We start from the raw sequence: 6582 nt of genomic DNA, 5'->3' as shown, positions 1-6582 counted from the left end.
ATAGATATCATTCTAGGTGTGAACGAGATTAATATAAAAATACCTTCAGAATTTGAATTAGAATGTAATATACTAACCTTGACAAAATACAAGAAGAACAACAAATGCTGACTGGTTAACTGTATAGTTTGAAATGCCAGATAAGGGATACAGGTCATTAAAAAATGACAGAGCATAATAAATAATTCATAACCCTTGTTCATTGCAATTCTTTTGAAAAGACACCATGATGCCTTGACTTCACTTATTCACACTCTCCTGCATAAATCATTCGATTCGGCCTTCTTTCAATGATCAGATGATCCATTCATCACACCGCTCAACTCCTGCAAACACACACGCCGCAGCGGCTGATTTATGACCGTTAAACCTCCTTCAGTGCATTTAATATTTCATGAATTAACCAACTTACTTTGGAATATATTTTCCAGCTCTAATAGGCATCGAAGACCACAGGAAAGCAACTGCACATGCAACTAGAATATAATTTAGCCGAATAAAGTGGCCATTATATTGGTAAAGTGCAAGCAATTCTATAGGAATAGGGGAGGAGTGGGAGTGATTTGGACAGTGGAGATAGTGCTCCTAAATGTGGATCCTGCCACATAGATACCCTGGCCACATAGAGACAGAGAATGGACCCACAGACCACAGAAACATGCAATTATCCCAAACAAGGAGGACTGGCCAAGCTCTTCCCACTGCGATGGACAACAACAGCACCCATACATGAGCATGAGTGCAAACACACACACTGAACATACAAGTGCAGCCACTTGACTTGAGCTCTAAATCATCAGCTCTATAAATGCCTTTCATAATTATAAACAAACAAACGAACGCATGTGCTAAAACAGGGCTTCACGACCTAGATTTTGGATAGTGACGCAACACAGTACCACAGCATCCCTGCCTCTGCTGAATTATTTTCATCTCCGGTGATAAAAAACATCCCGCGAACAGCGCCGAAGTCCAGATCTGAATTAAATGATTTGCGATACACACTTTGAAGTCCCAATCTGAATCAAATGATTCGCGATACGCACTTTGAAGTCCCGATCTGAATCAAATGATTCGTGATACGCGATCCGATTGGAGCAATTCCAAACGGTGAATCATTTTGCATTTTAGTTTAACTGATTCGGAGTTTCAAAAAGCTCTGTTGATATTGTAAAATGTATGTTCTTTGCTCACTTTACTATATAATTTATTCGTTGTTTGAATAACCGTTGAAATTAATTAATCGGCCTAATGTTTTTCTTAAATTGTGATCACGTTAAATAGCCTACCGTTTCAGTCGTATTAAAAACATTTCGTGACATGACGACACACATTATCTGGTACTTGCTTAAAAAGAAATATGAAATAATGACATAAATGAATAAATGATGAAATAAATAAAAGCAAAATATTTTTTTTTTTCTGATGTAAGCATCAAAACAATGCCCTACAATATTGCAACGCATCAAAGCAGTCAATCCAACACAGTCGAGAATAACTTTAAGAGGTTGCCACCATTTAGTAAACTGTGGACTAGCTTTGGCTCTTCCTGATGACTTGAATGGTGCTGCTTTCCGTTTGTCAGTTGATTGCCTTTCATTTTTAAGCAAAAATGTGCACGCTGCTTTTCTGATGTTCACTGAAGTTTTCTGTGTCTTTTTCCCATGTCACTTGAAATGTTTCCTTTTTGAATCGTTGTTACCAAAGGCGAGACACTTGAGGAAAAAATAAACGATCAGTTGTGGGACTATATTCAATCATAAATCACATACCATTCATTGCTGAACTTTCTACCGTCCTTTACTAGAAATTAAATTAAATTACTGTTGCTATGTCACGATCTCAATAAAGTTTACACACGCTTTTGGTCCGTGAATTAGATCTCGCTCGGGACGTGCGCTGTCTGTGGAGGTTTGGCCAGGACCGGTTCCAGAAATAAATCAACATATTTTATGATCCGTCCATTGCCAATCACTGTTATTTCGAGAGTGAATCCTGCATAAATATGTGGATGTCATTCCCGAAACTTTGCAGGGTGTAGCCTATGTGTCCGAAAAACAAAAGTTTCATACAAATTCTGAATGGATTATACCCTAGAAAGTGCGCAAAGCGCACTCCCTTTATCACCAAAAAGCGTCACTCATCTTCGCTCATTGCGATCTTACAAAGATCCGCATGAAGCTCAATGAAGCTCTTTAAACTGCACAATGAATCTCTTATTTACATCACGTCTGCACTTAGTCATGAGATGATTCACGAGCATGCATAACTGCACTTAAAAACTGCGGCGCTTTCAGCGGTGAGTGAATTCTGACAAAACGTTCTGATTGGCCATTGCTTTCAAGAAATCAACAGATATGGCTGTGATTGGTTACATTGCTCAACGCTGCAAAAACACGTTGAGGGTATTTAGCGCTTGGCTAAGTGCTCCAATTGCAGCGGGACGACATCAGGGATTCCATGACTAACAATTTGGGGGGGCAATTGTTGCCCCCCCCCCAATGTCGCCCATGATTAGAGTACTTATCTTACTTAACATTCATAATATCATATATAAATTAATATTACTACTATTAAGAACAATAACTAAAATTAACAACAAATTATCTGTAATGCTTCTTCCTATTAATATATGATTAATTGCATATTTTATAGTTAATTGCATTTTTAATGCATTTTTTTGGCAGACTTATATAGCACAAACTTGACAGATATATATATATATATATATATATATATATATACATACATACATACACCATACACAGAGTATATAAATCTAATAAAAATATGAACATACTTATTTACAATTAAAAACTAATAATAATAACAATAATAATGCATAATAAAAAATATACAATTAATAATCATCATCATCATGATCATCATAACATAAAAACAACGTAAAAATGTTTAAAAAATCTAAATTAACAGCTGCTCAATATTTATCTTCATAAGGTCTGATGAGTCCATTTATGTTGCCTTTTTATAATTATTTGGATTTTATTACTTGTATTTAGCATGGTTTTGTTTTGTTTTTTTCTTGCGATCTGTGGCCCAATCAGAAAAAAACAGACACACATAATATCTGTCCAACCACGTAGCAAACGTCCCTCTCTGGCAACACATTCTGCAGCAGACGTCCAGAAACTCTTGCTTGCAGACAGTTTTTTGGTGGTCAGCCTGTGAGCATATGTAGTCATTCCTCACATACCTGCAGCCTCTCACTTTCGAGGTGCACGTCTGCTCTGCGGCGTGACATACTGTGCACTTAGATGCTAAGGATTACCGCGGTATGTTTCATCAGCCCTGGATGACGTCCAGTAATATCTGCCACAGCTGCTTTTTTCACATGGGCTCGCCCAGAGAGAAGGGGAGTTACGTGATCAAAGAGGAGAGAGGCTTTGGGGTTTTTATCGAGGCCCACATGTTTCAAATAAGAGCTTCTGCCCACAAGCTGGACACTAGCACATTAACTGAACAGGCCAAATAATTTCATCACGCTCAGATTTCTTTATATTTTACGGAGACCGGGAAGTCACCTGTAGGAGAAAAAAAAACAATCCGTGGAAACAAAGTGCAGACATACATAAAAAGAGAGAATAGACAATACGTTATAAATAACAATAGTAATAAAAATATACAGAAAAAGGAAAAATGTCCACAGACAGAACTGTGTATGTGCATTTGTGCTATTTACAGATGAAGGTTTAATGAGTTATTTACAGATGTGCAGTACTGAGGTGTTTTATGTGTTGTTCATAGGGTTGAACAATTTTGGAAAATAATCTAATTGCGATTTTTTTTTACCAGAAAAGAAATCCCCCAGCGTTCATCACATTATTATTAAATAACTAGGCCTATAACATTGCATTCAGTTAGAGAGCAAAGGAATGACAACATAACCGGTACATTATTGGTGTTGTATTGCTTTTTACCTTCTTCTCTCGAAACTATCGTGTTATTTTTTATTTTTTAGAAAATTCAGGAAATTTTCTATTCTTCTTTTTAGCGTAAAAATAAGACTATTTCGTGAGTGTGGATCATGGTCTCATAGGCTACTATGAAAAATTATGTTTAATAAACACAATACTATGCATCCCGCACCGTGGTTGAATCTGCCGGTGGGGGCGGGGCCACAAATCCACGAGTTTACAAACCCGAGGGAACGGATTGCGAAAGCGTGCGCACGGATTATGAATTTGTGGGTACGGATTCAAAAACCGAAGATACGGTTTACAAAATCTGAGCGCACGGATTGGAAATTCGTGGGTACGGTTTATTAATCCGTGGGCACGATTTGTTAAACCGAGGGAACAGTTTAAGAAATCGTGAGTACGGTTAACACGGATTGTTTTTTTTTCTCCTAGGTGACTTCCCGGGCTCCGTAATATTTCTATCCATCAATGTATGATTTTTTCCTTATTTCAGCACATTGTATCACTGCTGTATTACCGAGTCATAGGTGGGTGTACTGATGGATATTTATTATGTATGTATAAAGACACACACATACAGCATATATTTTTAAAATATTTACATGTATATATATATATTCATATAAATTATAAGATACATAAATATATTTAATATATAAATGTTAACATATTTTTCTTAAATATATACATGAATTTTTTTTTACCAATATTGCGATTGCGATTTAATATGCAATTATTTTTTAAAGCTCTTTATGTTCTGTATTATTCAACAAAGTCAAGCTATATCATTGTATAGTATGATCAACACACTATTAGATAGATTAAACATAAATGTTCTTTTCTGTAGGCCAGGCCTATATGTTACGATGAAATTAGGTGATGCATGAATTGATATGAATGACATTTTTATTTAACAACTACAATCACAGTACATTAACTGATTTGTTGAACTTCCAACCTCGTAAGCATGTAATAATTATGTTTAAATAAGCCTGGTGTAAACAATATGAAAGTCAGTAACAAATCACACAAACTGAAGTAGATTGCAGAAATATAAAAACAAATCTGTTGCTTTACCACACTACTTTAGGTAATTAATTAAGTCACTGTAATAAACATATGTAAACATGTGGACTGCACTAATCACGGTCTGTTAACTTTAGACCAGTGGTTCTCAAACTTTTTTTGTCGCGCCCCTCTTTAAACCTATAAAAAAAAATCTGACCCCCCCGCCCCCTTCCCGAATCCCCATTCCACCTCAGACTACCAAATAAGTAGGCTACCTAGGAGCTTGCTGCATGAATCCGTGAGTACAGTTTACAAACCCGAGGGAACGGATTGCGAAAGCGTGCGCACGGATTATGAATTTGTGCGTACGGATTCAAAAACCAAAGGTACGGTTTACAAAATCTGAGCGCACGGATTGGAAATTCGTGGGTACGGTTTATTAATCCGTGGGCACGATTTGTTAAACCGAGGGAACAGTTTAAGAAATCGTGAGTACGGTTAACACGGATTGTTTTTTTTTCTCCTAGGTGACTTCCCGGGCTCCGTAATATTTCTATCCATCAATGTATGATTTTTTCCTTATTTCAGCACATTGTATCACTGCTGTATTACCGAGTCATAGGTGGGTGTACTGATGGATATTTATTATGTATGTATAAAGACACACACATACAGCATATATTTTTAAAATATTTACATGTATATATATATATTCATATAAATTATAAGATACATAAATATATTTAATATATAAATGTTAACATATTTTTCTTAAATATATACATGAATGTGTATGTATTTATATAGAAGTAATAAATATGCACAGTACACACACATATATTATGTAAACAATAACTTTTATTTTGGATTCGATTAATCACGATTAATCATTTGACAGCACTAAATAAAATAAAATAAAATAAGAAATTAATGAATAAATAGCAAATAGGTATTCAATTATTAGTTACCTTGATGTACTACAATAACTAAAACTTAAAAATTCATAAAAACTAAAACAAATTATAAAAACAATAAAATAAAAACTTTAAAATTAAAATGGAAAACATTCAAATAAAAACTTAATACAAAATTAACAGTATCTCTATGACACTAAATTATTATTAGAAGTACATTTAAAAAATCATTAGAAGTAAATAAAAAAATAAAAATAGAAAACAATCTTTATTTATTGCCACACAATGCTAAATTAACTTTCACATTACATTAATAATATAGCTAACTTTCTCATTCATTCAAGTATTTATCTTAGTTAAACATTTATAATAATATAATATAATATTATATTATATAACACACAGGCTTTCCTCCTCACCAACGACATTAAACACCGTGTCTACACCGGACGCGAGCAGCAAAATACAGTAGAAACCATTATAATCAGTGATGCTGTCTACATTAGATGCGGCGCGGCGCGTCCAGATTGTATAGGGCGCGACACGACAAACCCCGACATTAAACTGATGCCTTGTTCTATTTATGACGTACTGACACAAAGTGAAAATGATTTGCAACGGTCGCTTTGTCGCATCCAGTGTAGAGCTGTTGCGGCGCGACGCACAACTGTAGCGTCCGGTATAGACACAGTGAGTGAAGCCGGGGGCAAGATATGCCTCGT

This window comes from Sinocyclocheilus anshuiensis, unplaced genomic scaffold (genome assembly GCF_001515605.1).
Source record: "Sinocyclocheilus anshuiensis isolate Anshui unplaced genomic scaffold, SAMN03320099.WGS_v1.1 scaffold532, whole genome shotgun sequence".
NCBI lineage: Eukaryota > Metazoa > Chordata > Actinopteri > Cypriniformes > Cyprinidae > Sinocyclocheilus > Sinocyclocheilus anshuiensis.
Note: the sequence above shows the minus strand (reverse complement) of the source record.